Genomic DNA, 21,592 nt, shown 5'->3' with positions numbered 1-21,592 from the left:
AGTTCGCTGTCAATCGTTCTTCGTAAGAACGGGTTACACCACCGCTTGTATGCCTTCGAGACCTTCATTAGGACCACTATAGGAATCTTTCCTCACAAGATCTCACCACACAAAAATCAGATTGGATGTTCAACACTCGAACAATCTGATTTTAGGACAAGCATCACATGCTTATCATTTTCTCTTTCTTTCCTTTCCATTTTTCTTTCCCTTTTTTTGTCTTTTTTCTTTTCAGATTTTTGCTATCTTTTCCTCACAATATCCCATGCCTAAAACCCTCTGGATTAATATCTTATCCCTTATGGGGCGCCCCTTATATAAGGTATGAAGGGGCGCCACAAAATTTCCTAAGGGGCGCCAACTTTTGGCGTCCCTTAATTCTTACATGGTGAAAATTAATTTTCAGCATGAAAACCAAAGGATTAAGGCGTGGAATAAGAGGTGTTTAATGAGCAGAAGGACTCTTCCTCTGCGTAGAAAAATTAAGACGCTATCTTACGGCGCGTGGGATAATGGAATGGGTGAGAAATCAAGAGTCCAAGACAATAAAAACTCTTCCAATGTTTCAACGCACAAAAGGGGGCGTCCATTTATTTTTGGCGTTCAAATTTTTTCTCAGAGGACTCCTCTTTCACGTCCATACATCCCAAGGGTTCATCTCATGGTGCAAAAACCAAAGGAACGAGTGGAATATGGAAAGGAATTTAAGAGTAAATCAAAAGGACTTCTCCAGTTAAATGCACAAAATAAATGGACATGCCATTATTTGGCGTGTGGTTTTGGCATGGAGGAGGTTGATTTCATATGAAACTCTTCCATAAAAATTAGATTAGCTACCTATTTAATTATAGATTCAAACCAAATCATATTAGGTCAAGGCAACAAGACAAGGGTTAGCACAAGCACCTTTACACCGAATTCAATTGGAAACTTGGGCTAATTCATGTGCTAGCAATTTAATTAATCCATTGGATTTACAATAAATCCAAATAGGTTGGACAAGATCAAATCCCTATTGTGTGTGATCCATTGAGTTTCAAACCTAATCAGCAGTAGATCCAGACTCTCGACGTAACTCTAATCCGATTAGATTAGGTCAGCTCAAGAGTTCCAATCAACTAAGACTCTTCCTAATTATTTTTTGAATTAAACTCTTTTAGTTCTGATGAGCCCACAAGTCAAGATTGACGTCTAGCAACGTGTCATGACTATCCGAAAGATTTAGAATTTGGTGAAAATACCAAAATTATCTTTTCATAACGAGTTACCGTGCAATTCAATCCTTCGATCACACATTCCAGACAGGTCATGGGCATGAAAACATATCGAGCCTAAATATCTATCCATATGTATTTCGATCTGATGATGATGATTCGGTTGATGAATCAGTAGAAACTATTTCTACTGTTCATCCCTGCTCTGGTCAGAGATTCTCAAAGTCATCATCCTATGAGATCATATAGGATGTTCTCTCCTACAAAAAGTGATCGATTTCTTATTGATCACTCACAATCTCCATACACACTTCACCATATCCAGAATATCCCACACATATCTCAAAGTGGCATGCTAGGGAATAAATCAAAGGATCCATGTACACAAGGTACCATGGTGATCTCAGGTCAAAGGATCACATGCACTTCCACTGGAGAACCATTTGTTGACATGCTATAAGGCTCCATCAGATGTTCTTCCTGCGGATCAGTTCAGTGAACTCATTCTCTAATGAGCACTTACATCCTTATATTAGTATCACCACACAAGTGATTGTGAGATCAACCATCCTCTCCATCAAGCATATATAGAATGTACCAGTCTTATCGGTATCATCGATCTCTGATTCGATGATCCAATGATTGAGAACATTTTAGATTGGGACTAAAGATTTTAGGTCTTACTGGCATGATCTTATCATGGTCCTAAAATCATTGCTCTAATCTATGGGGTTTATCGTAATCATAAAAATATGATGCAGCAAATGATAAAACACAATACCTCATGAATAAAATAACTAATGTCATGCAAATCGGTAGGAAGAAAATACAAAAGTCCCTTCGCATTACCTTTGCGATTGACTTATAGGGCATCATTCTTTCAATCTCTCACTTGCACTAAAGTCAAATTGCCCCGTACCTGATGCTCATGCAATCAAAGTGGTGAACACATTGCTGCTGTGTTAAGGCTTGGTGAATTGGTCCATTATACTGTTCTTTATATGAACTTATTTTATGATCAAATCATGAATGAGGTGAAAGTGCCTAGGATGTGTGTGGGTACCTGGTGAGACCACACCCAACTCAGTGATGAACCCTTCATCAGGCAACTTTTCTTGGCAATCTTTACTCAGCAATTAACTGAGTCAAAAATAGTTTACTGTTTGGACCTTTTCCAATTCATTGCTCCTCTAGTACTTTTCAAGTATTTTGAGATACTTTTCATAGTTTTCAGAAGATCCTATCATGGATCTGTTTGAAATTAATGATCATGTACAAGGGATAAATCACATCAGGTTTGGTACATTGAATATATGGGTAAGTAAACTCTTTTACACCCATTCATGTTGAACCCCTTCAACATAAAATTCATGTATCTAGACTAGGACAAGCCTAACATCCACTTACATCTATCCATATAGATGCTAAGTATATTGGATGCTACACCCAAATCTTTTTCATGAAAACTTTTGTGATAAGCATGTCATTGATCGAGTGCAATATCGGGACTAGTTTTTCAATATGCTGTATGTCTTTCACATACATTTACCAAAAAGTTAGTGGGATTCCCACTTATCTTCTTGCGTACATAGTTTATCCATATTTTGATAAAATCAAATATTTTGACTATCTCATCAAAAATAGAAATACTAACTCCTCAATACTGCTTTAATCCATAAATGCATTTGCCCTCCCACTAGAGACACTCTCTAGATAGTATGTGGCAATAGCCAGCACAAATCCAGATTGACATTCCTGTTAGCAATCTGTTGGGTTACACCCATAGGTGATTCAACCATAGTCCATACTTGGTTATTGCACAGGGAATTCATTTCGAATTTCATGGTTTCAAGCCAATTGTCAGTCTCTATTCATGACAATCTCCGAATAGGTCAAGAAAAATATCATTCACAATGATGTATGGTGTACAGTCATTCACAATGACAAATCTATATTTTGAGTGGTATATTACACACTCAGATTGACCTTCGGTGAGGTGTGTCATGGTTGTACCTCATCAATGGGCACATCTGATTGAGGATCAACTTGTGGACACTCCACAGATTATGATGGGATAGTTCATAGGTCTTGAACTTCTCAAGTTCAATTATCCTCCTACTGACCTCTTCTATGAATTTTTTTTCAAAAAGGTGGCATATCTACTGACAAAACATCTTTTGTTCAGTAGAATGGTAGAAGTAGTATCATATACTGCTCTTTAGGATGACTTATAAACTTATACTAATCTGATCTAGCACAAAACTTATGTACATCAATACTTTTCACATAAGGTGGACAATCTGTCTCTTTTCATTTTTCATATCTCATATGGAGTGTCAGTAATAGATTTTGATGGTATCTAATTCAAAACACATATAGCAATTTCTAGGGCATATCTCAAGAATAAGATTTGTGAAGTGAATTAGAGAACACACCATATCTCATATGAAGTGTTCATCTCTGGGTTGAGATATTATTAGCTTTTGAACATCCATATGTTCAAGTCCTAATACCTTGTTTGCTTTTTTCATATCCAGTAAATAGGATTTTGATCATTTTATCTATGAGACAATATTTACAAGTTCTATATAATTCAAAATCATACAGATAAAGAACTTTTCTTTGTATTATTTGTTAATCTTTGACTCACAAAAATGACCAAGTTGGCAATGTTAGAGTTATGTGACCATCACATATTCATTTCTTGTTCTCATCGACATGAAGAACAATATCATTAAGTGACAAAAATATGAGACCATTATTATAAATTCATAGCCATAAAATTTATCAGAAGGAGATTTACATTAATTTCAAAATCATGTTACAATAACAAAGAAATTGAAATAATATTTCTGATAAATTTAGGTATATAACAACGGTCTATAAGTTTTTAAACCTTGCTAGAAGGTTATATAGGTTCCTACAGCCTTAGCATGAATGGACTATCTATCAGTGCCTAAAGCATGTAGTCATTTCTCTTCAGCTTTATAGATCCAGCAACGTTTTGCATAAGTGGAATCTATATGAGGTATCTCATACCCATAATTCTAAAGCTGAAGCACTCAATGATAAAATTAGTTTGTATCATATACAAACCATTAGCGGATGCAACTTTTGTATCTTGCTACTGCTTCACATTTGCAAGACAACTCTTGCAATTTATCTCTAATGCTCATCATTACTGTAATGATAATAGACACCCATCATGAAGACATCTTCACCTTTCTTCTTCTAGGAGATATTAAAGAAGGAATCTAGAAGAGTTAGTAGGATCAAATCTTGGATTAACTCACTATCCATGATAAAGACTGAATCGCATGATTAAGTTAATTAGGATATATTTGATAGTCATACTGTCATCTTACCATATTATATACGAGGTTTTTTCTTCTTTATAGTATCATATCCGAACAAATCGGAATCAGGAGAATAGGAGACTATCTCCTATGTGAGAACTATTCTCAGGTTCCTCAATCATTCCATGAAGTTCGGTCAATTTAAAAACATCCCAAGCAATGATAGTGAAGATGCAGATGAATATATAAGAACATAAAAGGACTACTCATGATGACATATACAATTTAGATAAGATTTTTATTTAAATGTGTTTTCCATTATTTTAACGAATTTCATAGTCTTCAAGTATGAAAATGAAGAAATATATCATTTAGTTCCCTAGTAGGGTTGAGATCCCAATTTCTCATAAAAAGCCTTATGGATAGCACAACAAGCTCCTATGAGTTCAAGGGTAGGTAACTCTTTACCAATTGCATCTCATATAACTCTCAACATAACTTTTGCCTCTAAAATACTTATAGCCTTGTGGATAGCACAACAAATTATAGTATTTTAGTTAAATCGTACATTTCAATCCTATATGGTCATATCTGAATGATACTACCTTTGTGGATAGTACAACAAGGCAGTACTATCAAAATAGCCATAAGCATCATTTAGTCAATATCATATCAATCTCTATAGCAAACCTTGTGGATAGCACAACAAACTCACTATAGTTTTTGACATACCTATTGATTTAGTACAAGCTAAATACCATTAGCTTCATTATACACCAAGATAGTATCAAATCAGTCTCCAGAGCAAGTCTTGTGGATAGCACAACAAGCCTACTATGATTCTTGACATAATACTAGCTTAGCATGAAGGAATGCATGGATAGTGTTCTTAACACTTCGTTATTATGAATTAATATAATTTAAACGAGGGACTTAGATCTCATGTACATCCAAAATATATGTAAAAAATGCATCATATACAATTTTAAATTTAATTCTAACTATCAGCAAGTAAGAGTATATAAAGAAAAACTAATGGTTATGGATATTTGAAAAATTATCCAAGCCACAGGATGGTTTATGGGTTTAACCCTAGGTACATTATAGATTGAACTATCTCATGGTCAATCTTAATGCGACTTTGCTCTACAAATGTCTGATAGTCCAGTCTTCATCTTCATGAAGACTACTATGAATGTTCGATCTTTATCTGAAAATAGAAAGAAATAATTTTTATCTATTTTTAAATAATTTTTTTCTATAATTTTACATCAATATGTAAAAGTCCCAATCAACAGTTGGGAACATACAAAAGAAAGATATAGCTGATAATACAATGCATCAGGGGCACCCAGCTCCTATTGCAACTCTTGCAGATGCATTTATATAATCAGCTAACAAGGAAGCATTCATGCATACATCCATCACATGGATGTACCATAGTCTATAACCCCTCAACATGCATTTTATAACAATTATAAAACAGGAAAATTAACTACTCATGTTATCTTAATTGTGATATCATTCATAAACATATCAATGGAGATGCTTAAATATTCAGGCATAAGGTCCATCTAGGGTTTTTGATTTGGATTCAATACTTGACCCAATTTATAATTTTAAGTCAATCATTTGTCATCCTATTTGAGTTGGGTTGACCAATTCTTAAGTTAACCTAAATCAATTTGGTTAGCATAGACTCGATCAACCACGACTCAAATCCTCATCAAATTAGGTAAATGACAATTCGATCAACCTAAAATAAACATAACTTCTAATCAAATTGGAACTATGAATTTGATTTAATCTATAATTATAAATTCTAATCACATTAGACCAATGAATTATAGTTAAATAAATCCATCGGCAAAAATCCTAATCCATGTTCGAGGTATCCTTTCCATGATCAAAATTTTTCGGCTCCACATATACTTTGGACAACAACCAAGATGGAAGACCTACAATGGTGAGTGCCCAATAACCTGGTGGTCGGCCCTTGGATCTTAGGTGAATACATCATATGCAAAAATCCTAAGTCTTGGCAATGTACATCCAATGTATCATTCCAAGATTTCGCGCATCACATGCACTGGATTTACAGTTCTATCGAAAATTAGATCAAGGGATCTAACTTGTCACACAAATCTAAAGTCCATGAAATTTCATATCCAAAGTTTGATCATGGATTGATAATATTTTGTCATTAACAAAAATTCATCAAGAACATCAACTAAACATCAATAAAAAAAATCTAATTTTGACATATTTTGAATTGGATCTAATCCATATCACAATAATAACATGATATTTGATTGAATCAATCAAGGGTGGCTCTGATACTACTGTTGGGTTCCGATGACACAGCGGAATGTAAATTTCAAAAATTTTTATATGTATTCTAGTATTGAAAACAAGTTTAACAATTAAACTAGACTACCGGAATACAAAAGTCCTAGGAATATCTTGATGATTGCAATCAAATAACCTAAGCATGCATAACAAGAAGAGATAAGAAGCCATATACCAATATGAAGACAATGATCTGGTAATCATGGGATCTCCATAAGACTCCAAAGTAGAAGCCTTCCAACGGTGGTCCAGATGGGACTAATCAGGGTCCTTCCCAATTTGTCATAGTGCTGCAGCCTTTTTCGCAAGTTCGCTGTCGATCGTTCTTCGTAAGAACGGGTTTCACCACCGCTTGTATGTCTTCGAGACCTTCATTAGGACCACTATAAGAATCTTTCCTCACAAGATCTCACCAAACAAAAATCAGATTGGATGTTCAACACTCGAACAATCTGATTTTAGGACAAGCATCACATGCTTTTCATTTTTTCTTCCTTTCCTTTCCATTTTTCTTTCCCTTGTCTTTTTTCTTTCCAGATTTTTGCTATCTTTTCCTCACAATATCCCACGCCTAAAGCCCTCTGGATTGATATCTTATCCCTTATGGGGCGCCCCTTATATAAGGTATGAAGGGCGCTACAAAATTTTTACATGGTGAAAATTAATTTTCAGCATGAAAACCAAAGGATTAAGGCATGGAATAAGAGGTGTTTAATAAGCAGAAGGACTCTTCCTCTGCATAGAAAAATTAAGATGCCATCTTATGGCACGTGGGATAATGGAATGGGCGAGAAATCAAGAGTCCAAGACAATAAAAAGTCTTCCAATGTTTCAACGCACAAAAGGGGGCATCCATTTATTTTTGGCGTTCAAGTTCCTTCTTAAAGGACTCCTCTCCACGTCCATACATCCCAAGGGTCTATCTCATGGCGCAAAAACCAAAGGAACGAGTGGAATATGGAAAGGAATTTAAGAGTAAACCAGAAGGACTTCTCTTAAACGCACAAAATAAATGGGCGTGCCGTTATTTGGCATGTGGTTTTGGCATGGAGGTTGATTTCATATGGAACTCTTCCACAAAAGTCAGATAAGTCACCTATTTAATTATAGGTTCAAATCCAATCACATTAGGTCAAGGCAACAAGATCAGGATTAGCACAAACACCTTTGCACTGAATCCAATTGGGAACTTGGGCTAATTCATGTGCTAGCAATTTAATTACCCCATTGGATTTACAATAAATCCAAATAGATTGGACGAAGATCAAATCCCTATTATGCGTGATCCATTGGATTTCAAATCTAGTCAGCAGTGGATCCAGACTCTCGACGTAATCCTAATCCGATTAGAATAGATTAGCTTAAGAGTCCCAATCAACTAGAACTCTTCCTAATTAATTCTCGAATTAAATTTTTTTAATTCTGATGAGTTAGCAAGTCAAGATTGATATCTAGCAACATGTTATGATTATCCGAAAGATTTGAAATTTGGTAAAAATACCAAAATTATCCTTCCGTGACGAGTTACTGTGCAATTCAATTCTTCGATCATACAACATCCCAGACAGGCTATGGGCATGAAAACATGTCAAGCTCAAATACCTATCCATATGTATCTCGATCTGATGATGATGACTCGATTGATGAACCAGTAGAAACCATTCCTACTGTTCATCCCTGCGTTGGTCAGAGACTCTTAGAGTCATCATCCGATGAGATCACATAGGATGTTCTCTCCTCTTACAAGGAGTGATCGATTTCTTATTGACCACTCACAACCTCCATGCATACTTCAACATATCCAGAATATTCCATACACATCTCAAAATGGTATGCTAGGGAATAAATCAAAGTAAAGATCCATGTATATAAGGTACCATGATGATCTCAGGTCAAAGGATCACATGCACCACTCTCATTGGAGAACTATCTGTTGACATGCTGTAAGGCTCCATCAGATTTCTTCCTGCGGATCAGTTTAGTGAACTCATTCTCTAATGAGCACCTACATCTTTGTCTTAGTATCACTACACAAGTGATTGTGAGATCAACCATTCTCTCCATCAAGCATATATAGGATGTACTAGACTTATCGGTATCATCGATCCTCGACTCGATCCAATGGCTGGGAACATTTTAGATTGGGGCTATCAAGATTTTAGGTCTCACTGGCATGATCTCATCATGGCTCTAAAATCATTATCCTAATCTATGGGGTTTATCATAATCATAAAAATATGATGCAGCAAATGATAAAACACAATACCTCATGAATAAAATAACTAATGTTATGCAAATGAGTAGGAAGAAAATACAGAAAAGTTCCTTCGCATTACCTATGCGATTAGCTTGGAGGGCACTATTCTTTCAAGAATTACTGTGCCATCTTTCCCATTGTTGATTAATACTTTTAAAGATATCAGGAGTATTAAAACATCTTATTTATCATATTTTTGAATCCTTTTCTGATTCTCCCTTTTTTCCTCCCACATCTGCACTGTATCATTTTCATGTCCATCACCAGGAGGACCACCCAGAGTTTTATTGGCCTTTTCTCCTCTTTTTATTATGCATTTCCTTTGGCATCTGATGTGAATGACAGTACTGTTTATACTGCATCATATTATTACTTATTGGTCCAATTCATAAGTTTTCTTTTGACTGATTGCCTATTCTCATATCCTGCATGCCTACAACAGCCTGCTGCACCTGTCTCCTGCTGCTAAACTCTCCTCCTCCTCATCAAGGGGTAAAAACTTCTAGATTACGGTAGATTTTCCTGTTAATGAAACCTAGTTTTGGATACATCAGATGTTTTGATTATGTATGCAGCTTTAAGTTAGATTTCTTTTTAAAGGACAAATATGGTGAAGAACTAAGAGCATTATAAAATCTGTAATCCTTAATCGTTTGTAGGCGAAAAGACATATTCTTAATCACCCATTTATCCAGGATTGAACTGTGAATAGAGATAAAACAAGTTTCTTATCAAGTGGCACTTCATAACAGGCAATGCTGACGCTTAAGATTGTAATTGAGCCTTGAGGATGATGTAATAGTAATTGCAATATTACTAGATAATTGAATATTTCTTAATGATTTTATCATAAACTCTGACCTATATCTCAGGGTGCATTGTCTTGATTGCAGAAGCTGTTATCTGAATTTGTTTATTGGCATGTTAATTATGTGAACTTGTCTTAATATTTGAGGTTTGTCCCTTGAAAAATCAGTTAAGACCTGTCCTGCGAGTTAAATTTTGGTTAATTCTGGTGTTTCTAGCCTTTCCGAGGTCATCAAATCTTGGTTGCTCCCATGGAAGATATCCCTCATCTGGGGGAACTGAGCTTTATCAACACCTGTCATGGGACAGGAAGCTTATATCATAAAAGTGACATGTAGTTATATACTATTATGCAAAAAGTCAGTTAGGGACTTCTCGCTCGTCTTAATTAGAACCTTCAGTGGTCATTTTCAGTATAGCGTGCATTCATAAAATTGGATTTGCTTTTTATGCAATCATTTCTATCTCTTTAAAAGTTCTATTAATTAGTACTACCATCCTCTTTTAATTGTTAACTTGTTAGATTTTGTGTTATTTTACTTTGACTTTGGAGCAATGAGCTTACTTTATAAATTTTGATGCTTAATGTTGCATTAGAGTCCTCTTAAAAGATAACACAGTGGCCCGATCATGATCATGGAGATAACAAGGTTATTGCGAATCCTCTCCAGAAACTGATTAATTGATTGATGAGCAAGGATTTAAGTCCAGGTGGGATGCGGATCATTCTGGCTATCCTGTCCTGTTCTTTTGAGATTCTGACATTAGGGATGGGTGTGGGACCCTGAAACATAATTTCGGCCTTCGTCTCGGCCATTTCATCTTCATCCTAATTGGATCGTGCACCAGCACGGCTGTCCCGATCGTGCCCTAATTATTTTTTCTTTTGCTGAAATGCAGACAGACCATTCGTCGTCGGGAGCGGAGAAGAATGAAGAAGGGTCCAGGGAATACAAACCTCTTTTTCCACTGGTGCATCCGCGTCGGCATCGTTGTCGGAGGGAGCACGATCTTCTCCTTTCGATTTTGAATTTTCGAGAGCAGGGTACGCTAGGAGGGAGGCAACTTGAGAAGGGGAAGGGAGGAGAGAGGAAGGAGGCTGTTGGATTTTCTGACGAGGAGCCAAGCCAACCGAGTAGGAGGGAGGAGAGAGGACCGGAGGGGAAGGAAAGAGGAATCTCGGTCGGGGCCTTCGGACTTTGATACGAAGTTTTATCCCAGATGCCATCCGTTCGATCGCGATCTTGTGCCCGACGTCCATGTGAACCAGGGCAAATCTAGGAGCATATGCATGGTGGATGGCGCGCAAACGGGAATTGGTGAAATACAAGGGGTAGCATGGCGTGTTATCCATCGTGGGATTTGATGCGGTCCAATTGCACCTAGTACATGCATCAGGTCCAACTGAAGCGGGGCAAATCTCAGAGCATATGCATAGTGGATAGCGTGCAATCGAAAATTGGTGAAATACAGGGGGTAGCATGGTATGTTATCCAACATGGGAGTTGACGTGGTCCAATTGCACTTGGTGCATGCACCAGGTCTAAGTGAAGTAGGGCAAGTCTCGGAGCATGTGCATGGTGGATAGCATGCAACTGGGAATTGGTGAATTACAAGGGGTAGTGTGGCCTGTTATCCATCGTGGGATTTGAAGCAGTCCAATTGCACTTGGTGCATGCAATCATGATATGGATTTCTCCCATGTGTTGCGCGATGTGATCCATTTGATCTCGTCCGTCGATCGCATCCACATGATAGCTCTCAAAACATTCTGAGTCTGTGATTTCTCTCGACTCGAGCATCATGCCCATAGGCCGCACACAGCTACTCCGATCGACGCCTATGACTCTACTCGACACTCATCTATTCATGCGTGGTCAGATGCTGCTTGGGCCAAGATTCTTAGCCTATATATATTTTTTTTAAATCGAACAAATCATATTCATCTATGCCTTATCTTAGAAGTTCAAATATATTTAAACAATAAATAAATTAGTAAAATTTCAAGATAAATTCAAAATAATTATATGTATATACATATAAGGCCATCCCAAGCATGTATGGGATGTCTAACCGGGACGGGGCGGGACGTGGGGCGTCCCATTCTAGAAGAAAACCGGGACACTCCTATCCCACGGGATTTAAAATCTTGTTGGTGAGGTGAATCATCTTCCTTTGTGGTGTTGCGAAGGGGTCTAGTGGAGTTGTATTGTTTGAGAAGAATAAATTATGTATATGAAACTTATTAGCATGGTTGTTCAGGAAATACTGTTTTCTGATGAATTGTTTGAGCGATAAAATTGAACTCAAGAGAAAAACTTGTGCAAGTTAACTTGGAGCCCATGCTGTGGTTTGTTCCTCAATTTAGTTATGATATTTGGTTAGCAATATGGACATAGAGGTTGAGAAGAATGCAATGCTGAACCTAAAAGGATGTGAACAAATCAACAAAGTGTTGGAGATTGTAGGCATAATGAAACAATTCTATATAATAGCAATAACATGAGTTCAATGTGATTATGGAAGAAGATTTTTGAAGCATGCATTTAAATTCCCATTGCTAGAAGATCAATGTGCATGTTGTTCTTATGTGTATTACAATCTAGTAAATGCCAAGTTTTATTCATAGCAGCAAGAATTGCTATCTTATAAGCTTTGTCAAACTTCATGAGTACACCTTGTAAGTAGGGGTGGGAGCCAGGTAGGTTTTTTCTGATTTTTGACCATCTCAAATCCTAATAGGACCCGTTTAGTAAAACTCTATAGTGTTTGGAATGGGGTTGGATTTAAAATTAAAATCGCTAGGGTTTGAGATTTGCACCTAGGGTATGCTACCTGAACTGATTATATATAATATATATTTCTTTATGAACTTTTATAAAAACATATATATTGTGAGGTACTTGAACCCCAAAGCTCAAGAACATCTAACCTCTACCTTTATTACTGAGCTATAAAACTTATTTATATTTAGACTGTTTGCCAAATTAATTTTATTATTTTTACTTGATATTGTCCCACCCCTTCCCCCCCTTTTTTATTTTTTTTAAATAAAATTTGGGTCGGTTACCTGATCCAACCCGAATAATCTGATCCAAATAAAGATTAATTGGGTGGGTTCAAGTATGTGACGAATTTACCATTTTTGATGGGATGTGTCACGTCTCCGGCCCGAGATCGCGAGCAGGAGGTCGCGGCAACCGCCGCATACTTATGAAGAACTCTCTCCATAAGCATGCAAGGCATCTCATCACGATATCAATGCATCACAGCGGAATAAATTCAAATAATTATTATTCAACTTTAATTCAAGTAATTAAATCAAATATCTTACATCCAATAAAATTTTACTAAAAATAAAATAATAGATCTAAGTTCAATGAAGTTGACAATGCTAAATCTTGCCTCTAAAAGCTGTCCCAATATTTCTTCCCACGCTCGTAATTAATTATTTGAATCTGAAAAATAGAAAGAAAGGTAATGAGCTAGCAGCCCAGTAAGTAACAAATATCTCAACTAGATATTTTAGATATTATATAATTTTCAAGAACAATGCTGCAAATAAACATAAAAATATATTTCTTGCTGATTTTATACAAATCCAATCTTTTCAAATATTCACATATAATATAATCATAAATTCGATTCGATTCAAAACACTCGTAACTCAACAGCCTCGACTATGACAAACGTTTAACCCCCATTGACGGGGTCCATTGAATACCAGCGCACAACCCCCACGGCAGGGTCCACAAACACCAATGCACAACCTCCACTGGCAGGGTCCACTAAATACCAGTGCACAACCCCCACTGGCAGGGTCCACTGAGTACCAACGTATAATCTCCATTGGTGGGGCCCACTGAAACATAGTTAGGCTGAGAGCATAAATCCGATCTGTATCAAAACACTTTTGTATCATAATATATCATAATTTTTTACTGAACATGTGCATAATCGACGTACCATAATATTTCAAAAGTACTTTTCTTTCAAAACATAATTTCATAAATCATGCATAATTTCAGAGAATAATTATTTATTTTCAGAATAAATATGAAATATCTCGAGAAGATGATTTATTACTTATCTTTCACAGAGCACTGAATGAATAGATCGACTAACTTCTAGGAGATTCTTCAGTGCCTATTATCCAAAATTATATTTTTACATTAATTTTAATTCAAAATTAAATCTAAACAAATCTTAAATCAAAACCTCACTTAGAATCAGATTCTTCCCTAAACTCGATAAAAATCATCAAAATGAAGCCTTTCACTACGCTAATCTTGGAAGGATAACTTTGGAGAGAGAAATCCATCAAGAGAGAAATAATCTAGAGAGAAAATTTAGAGAGAGAAAGTAGAGAGAGAAAGTTCAATTCTAGAGAGAGAAAGTAAGTGTTCAGACTGAAAGAAGAGAGAGAAACTCTCTCATTTTTATTTTATTATTTATTTATTTCTTTTCTTTTCTTTTTCTTTTCTTTTTTTTCTTTTTTTCCTTTTTTTCCTTTTCTTTTTCTTTTTTTTTCTTCCTACTTCCCGTGGCCTCCCTGGGTGAAAAAAAACGAAATAGGGGACCGAATGGTCCCCTCATACGGTTGGCCGACTGGCGATCGGCCGGCACAGGAATGGCTGGTAGCCGGAGGAGAGTGCACCGCCATCCCAAGGGTCCTAAATCGGTGACCGGCGGCGACCACCGACGTTCGAAAATCAAAAAAAATCGAAACCTCTCCCACGACAAAATCCGGCGACTCCGATCACCGACGAGCGTGCACACCGGCACGGGAAGGGAGAGAAGAGGAAGAGAACCACATGCTTACCTCGAGATCCGACGACCTCTCCGGCGAGGAATTGCGGCGGGCACAGTGACGGTTTCTGCGAGCGATTTCCGGCGATCTTCGCCGTTTCGCTCCAGGATTCTTTGGTAGGAAGAAGGGAGAAGGGTCTCCCCTTTAAATAGAACCGGAGGAGAGGAGTTTGACTCCTCTCCGATGAGGTTTCTGACTCCGATTAGGAGCCGGTCGGGAGAAGAAGACTCCCTGCGGGAGTTTTCTTCATTTTTTTTTTGGGCTGGGTTTAAGGCCCAATGGGCTGGATGTTACAGGACGGGTTTGGGATTTTTGGGCAAATTTTTAATTGGGTTTGGAATGAATTCAGGTAGTAGAATTTTAAATGGTTAGGGTACAAGTAGGCCAAATTTTGTGGGTACCCTACCGTTGCCATTCGTTCTTGTAAGCTAATATGTTCTCATGTCCAAGAATGTTAAGGACAGCATCATCACAACCACTGTAAATCATAATGAACACTAGATTATTGAGTCTAATCCTCTAGTAACATTGAAGACTAATCTCTCTTCTTGTAGTTTTGCATCTTGACATTTAAATGCCTTTTCTTATGGTTGTGGTGGCAGGGTCGGCCCCCCCCTCTCCCCCTTCCCCTACAAAAAAGAACACCCCCCCCCCCCAAGAAAAAAAGAAAGAAAAAAGAAAACAACATATCCTATGGCCATGTTTAAAACTACTAGTCTTAGTTTTTCTTCAATTAGGAGATTGAGAAGATTATTATGGGGAATTCTAGCATGCATCTTGACCCACCGAGGCACCTTCTATCAAAAAAAGTTTACCAATCTCCTTCCATTTGATAAGAATATTTGAAGTAACATTTCCATAAAGTCACAATCTCATTCAATCTTGGCTAGATGTAATAAATTAGGATCGGGATAGCCTCATCGCTGCTTGCTTCAAAATTGGTCAAGCAGACTCCCCTACTTAAATCTTTTATTTTCAAAGGATTTGGCTAACTTGCTTATTTATTTCCCCCATAAGTTTCGCTGTGGGCAAGAAAGAAAAGTATGTTTGTGGTGTCTCTCACTCTCACCTTGTTGCCCAAAAAGGTAGCAACTCAAGAGGGGGGGTGAATTGGATTTTTTAAAATTTTTTATTAAATTCTGAAATCTAAGCAATAATATGCTTCAATTAACTTATGTGATTGTAAAGTGAAAGCAATGTGCAACAATGAAAATAAGAGATAAAATAAGCTATGCAAGAATTAAGATAATGCTAAGCAAGAATTAAGATAATGTTAAGTAAGAAATAAAAATTAGTCAAGCAAGCACAAGAAGGCACAACATAATATGATCAAATTTATAGTGGTTCGGTGCAATCCCATACCTATGTCCACTCTTCAAGAGGTCTTTTGGAATTCCACTATAATCTTTTTGATTACAGTGTGTTTGTTTTATCCGAGATCACAAACAAACTCAGTTGGATTTTCGAAATCACCAACTACAATTTATACACCGATTATTTTCCGGTTTCACCATCAATCCAGTTGGTTTTACAGGCTCACCAAAACCTACAATATCCACTTTTGGGCTTGGATGGGTCTTAATCTCAAGTTTTTTTCCTCCAAAGAAACTTAAAAAGAAAACAAAAATACAAGATGCAGAAAATTTCAGCACAAATGAAAAATAGAAAAGATGAACTCTTTTAAATTCGAAGGAGTTGCTGATAAATTGCACAAAAGATGCTCTAACTTCTCTTGAATGATGCTTGAAAGGATGTAGAAAAAGTTGGTGATGATCACTCTTCCAAAGCTCTCAAATCTGTGCATTTGATCTCTTTTTTCTTTTTTTCGAGGATGTTCAATGATCGTCACTCATTTGAAAGTTTTTCTCTTTAATCTCTCTTAATCTTACTTTCCAAATGATTCTTTAGCTTTTAATAGACTTGAAAGTGGCTAGAGAGTGAGTTTTGGCCATTGGAAGGATTGAAATAGTCGTTAGAAGCGAAAACTAGCTGTTGGAAAATTGTAGAAAAACTAGTTGTTAGTGTAGTCTTGTGTCATGAGTCGACTCAGTCTTCACGAGTCGGCTTGAGTTGCCCATGAGTCGGATCTTGCAAGGATCCTAAAAATGCAGTATTCTATTTTCTTTGAGAGAGTTCGTACTGTTCACGAGTCGACTCGAGCTTGTGCCAGTTTTCTTCCAACGTGTCAGAGTCGACTTTTCTTCTTTAGAAGTTGGCTGTTAGCCAATCTGTGAAAATCTATTCTTTGAAGTGCTTTGGTTTGGCAACTTGAGAGGATTTCTTCTAAGATGTTTTCTTCATTGAGAATATTTTAGAAATCCTACATTCACTCTTGAAATACATAGTACCATAGTTATTCAGCATTTTGTAATCATCAAAATGAATCATAGGATTAACAATCTCTCCCTTTTTGACGATGACAAAACTTTGAGTATATGCATAAAAAGCATAATGTATTTCAGTTAATTTACTAACATGAATCATGAAATGAATAATTAAACACTTTAAGCTTATACTTCATGAATGTTTCAATTCAATAATCAAAATTATATTCAACATACACTCATTCATATGATTTTTTCAAGCAAACAAATGACGATCCCAACATAACTTCTCCAATATACTCAATTTAAACAAAGAAGTATATAAGCATATATTCAAAAACATAACTCTTTCCCTTTTTGACAGTAACAAAAAGCACAAGGGAAGGATTCAGAAAATATCATCAAAATCAACTTCCAATTTCAGATACACATTAAATTTTTAGAATTTGATTTAAGTTTCTCCCTTTCAAATTTAACTTGGATTTAACTTTCAAATTCAGATTTTAGAATTTCTTCCTTTTTGTAGGTTCTCCCTCTTTTTGAAAGATTGTAGCAAATTCGGATCAAATTTCTTCTCTTATTTTTGAACAATATAGATTCAAAAGCACTTTTCCTCTCTTTAATAGTGTAGATTTAACATGCATCTCCCCTTTTTTGTATCAAATAAATTCTCAAATTTAGTTACAAAATTACTTTCAGCTTTAAAGATCCAACAATAATAGAGATTTTTAGAACTATGGATTTGAATGGATGATTCAAAGCAAATCATAAAACATGTTTAAATTTGCAGAAATTATTTTTTTTTTCTTTAAGAGGTATCAATCAATTTATGTTCAGAAAAAGATGTACATTTTTTAAATTTATCTTAAATGATATCATATTAAGAATATATCAATGCAAAACATATTTGAGACTAAACATTCATTTCTTTTGCTAAAGATGAAGCAATAGAGTTTAAGGTAAAAATAAACTATGAAAATTATGATACCAATTGTGATAATATTCTTAAGAAATTCTGCTGGATACCAATTAAAAGAAGTTTGAGTTTGTATCTTTGAAAAACAATCAATTGAAAACAGAAAATAACCAATTTAATTCTTCTTGATACCAAATATTTTGAGATTCAATCCAAATAGCAACTATCCAAAAAAAAATTATTTTTCTTCTTTTGATCAATATAGATTTAAAAAATATATCTTTCTTTTTTCGAATAAAGTTGATGCATTAAACGGATTCTCAAATTCAATTACAAATAGACTTTGAGCTTTAAGGATTCAAGAAGGATAGAGCTTTTCAGAACAAAAAAATTTGAGTATCAAAGCCAAGCATATGAAATATTTAGAAAACTTATCTTTTTTTTTTTTAATGGGTATTAATCAATTAAATTCAGAGAAGTTATTATGAATGTATCAGAGCAAAATCAGTGCAAAATATGGTATCAAAGCAAAATATATTAAAGACAACATTCTTGGGTTGTTTGATACCAGTTGCAAAAGTAATATTTTTTGTACCAATTATTTTGCAAATCAAACCAAATAATAGCTTGCTTGAAAGTTTTCTTGATACCAATTAAAGATTTAGAAAGAACATTTATCAAATTCATTTCTCGACAATAATCAATTTGAGTAAAATATTTTACAAATTCAGCTCGACACTAATAGAATATGCAAAGCAAATCATAAAAAGATCTTCAGTTATTCTTCGAAAGGATCATCTCTTCCTTTTTTTAAGAAATATCAAGCAGTTTAGTTCAGAAAAGGTATGAAATTTTTTTAATTTGTTTTAAACAACATCATATTAAAAATATAACAGTACAAAATCAGATTTGAGACAGGCATTCTTTTCTTTTTGTCAAATGATAAATCAATAAAAATACAAGATAAATAGTAAGCTGTTTGATACCAATTGATTAAAACTAAAATTCTCTTTAAATACTTAGCTTTAAGGATAAATAATAGCTTTCTTGAAAAATATTTTGTTTGATATCAATTTTAAAAGATTCTGGAAGAGCATGTTTCAAATTCATTTTTCGATATCAATCAACCGGAACAAAATATGAATGTTCATCAATAAATTTTCTTTTAAGATCAAAAATAATTTCTTGATACCAATCAATTGTCAAAAAGAATGATGATATGATCAAAACATGCGAATACAATCAAATGAATAAAACCACATGAATGCTCAAATAATTTTTTATGACTCATTAAATAAAGTAAAATTTCTCTTATTAAGTTTAAAAATCATCTCCTTTTAATTTTGATTTCTCTCCTTGTTTTTAATGGTAAATGCTAGAAGATTTAATTTTCTTAATTCTCCCCTTTTTTTTTCAAAGAATGCACATTCATTTAATTAAAAGCAAGCATTGCAAGAACACATTTTTCTCTTCCTTAGTTTTATAACCAGGACAAATATTCAATTAAGCAAATAAGCACAATTATTTAATTTAAGCAAGCAATCATTTCTCCTCTATTTTACACATAAAACACATATTCAATCAAATAAGTGTAAACATTAAGCACATTGTATTTTCATAAAAAATCACATTTCATTGATTTGCAAGCTATGATTACATAAAATGATGAAAACATATACGATGTATGAGAGCTATATCTATCAAAAGATGGATTGCTAGGGTCACTAAAGATCTAAAAAATGAGTCTTCGAATTTTTAGTAAGGATAGGTTAGGGTAATCCTAACATGAAGGTCCAGGCTAGATAAAAGGAGAGGGTGGTCTTATGTCTTCAGATGATTATCCCCGAACATTTCACGCAGCAGTGAAAGTTTAAATCAACCTGGCGGACTCCTCTCTAGCTAGTGCTAGAGTGTCCATCAGTTCTTTTCTTGCATGCTGTGCTTCTGATGGATATCTTTGAATCCGTGCACAAACAGAAGAGACGATCTTGATGGAAATCCTCTCGATAAGTGCACCTCATCCAGTATGCCAAATAATCGATTTGAGTTCTCTGGACGATTGGTTTGTGGAGAAGCGGTTTCTTATGCTGCTCTGTTGGCTCCTTAGTTCTGATATCTACTACAATGGATTTTGCTGTAGGAGCCATCATCATCTACTGTAGCATGAGTGCTGGCATTAATATCTTCGATATCCTCAACATCATCTTGATCCAATATAAATCTCAATCTAATGTGTCGTTGCTCGAGATGATCTGAAGTGCTCCCATTGGTCTGTATATGTAGTGTGTGCCCAATGCTATCAATGTCCATCTCAACTTGCACGTCTTTCACTTTGAAAATTAGACTTCCAACTCATCCTCTTAATTTTCTGAGCAATTACAATTCCTTGTGTCACAATCTCAAAGTCTATTTTTTTGCTCAAAATTATTTAGAAGCTTGGTCCTTTTTTCTTGCATGGGATAATTAGTTGGAGTAGCTCTAAATTCTTGAATTTCTGTACGGAACTTACTCTTCCTTTGGGCGAATTGCTTCCGTGGTACCATTGGTGAACAAGGACCACAAGAATAGGATGGAAATGGAGATGGGAGGTTCAATTTTGGTGGGAGAGGGGTTTGAAAGGGATTATGGCTCGAGAAAATTGAAAACGGAATGATAGAGCCTTAGGACATTTTCAGTTAAGAAATCTATCTCAGACATAAGGGTCGACTGCTGCTAAATTAAGAGTCGGCTCTTGAAGAGAGGTTGACTCTAGTAACATTGGGAGTCGGCTCATAGAATTATTTTTTCTTCTGAAAATCATGAGTCGACTCCCTAGATCCAAGAGTCTACTACTCACAGCAGAAAACAGTTCAAGGAGTTTCAAATCAAGGAAAACTTATACAAATTGAATAGAGATCAATGGGCAATCAAAATAATGATCAAGAAAGATATTTAAATCAATTTGGGGGATCAAGAATTAATCAATTGGGGGGGTTTAATTATCAATCAAATCAGATGAACCTAGAGGATTTTCAAATCCTAAAAGATCAACCTAAAATGTGATGCAAATCAAAAACATCAAGCATATGATTTTTTATGATTAAGTGCAGTGTTCGCCGTACCGGGCCGAACCGCCCGGTACGGGGCGTACCGAGTCGGACCGGCGCTCAAACGGTTCGGTTCGGACCTTTTTTTCGAGAACAGCCCGAATCGGTACCGAATCGAGTGGTTCGGTCCGGTTCGCTTCCATACCGTCCAAAATCGGACGGTATGGTCCGGTTCGGTCTGGTTCGGTGTGAACCGAACCGTACCGACACCCCATGTGCCAAAAGTGACGAGGGGGGAGGGGGAGGCATAAAAAGCCTTACCTGCTTTGGAGTTCTCTGAGATGTCTCAGAGAACTCCCGAGGGTCCGAAGGTCTCAACGAAACCGTTGAGACCTTCGAATAATTAGAAAAAAAGAAAAAATTTCGTCAAATTGCAGGAGTGGTTCGAGGAGAGGCTGATCTTTGGCCGGAGGTAAGATAATGTGTTATTTTTTTAGTAAATATTTTTTTTTAATTTTTGTTGTAAAAAATAGGATAAGAAGAGAGAATGAAAATAAGAGAAAATCATGCCAAAATCTTGTGATTTTGGGATG

At 35.7% G+C, this 21,592-nt stretch overlaps 1 protein-coding gene across 6 annotated transcripts in view; it reads left to right on the top strand.

The window, feature by feature from the left end:
• Positions 1–21,592, top strand: part of LOC105035311 (ribonuclease J) — a 114,360-nt gene that overhangs the window by 47,043 nt on the left and 45,725 nt on the right. The gene's annotated exons all lie outside the window — the stretch shown is intronic.

This window comes from Elaeis guineensis, unplaced genomic scaffold (assembly GCF_000442705.2).
Source record: "Elaeis guineensis isolate ETL-2024a unplaced genomic scaffold, EG11 Super_Scaffold_1000061, whole genome shotgun sequence".
Taxonomy (NCBI): domain Eukaryota; kingdom Viridiplantae; phylum Streptophyta; class Magnoliopsida; order Arecales; family Arecaceae; genus Elaeis; species Elaeis guineensis.
Note: the sequence above shows the minus strand (reverse complement) of the source record. Positions and strands in the feature narration are given on the sequence as shown.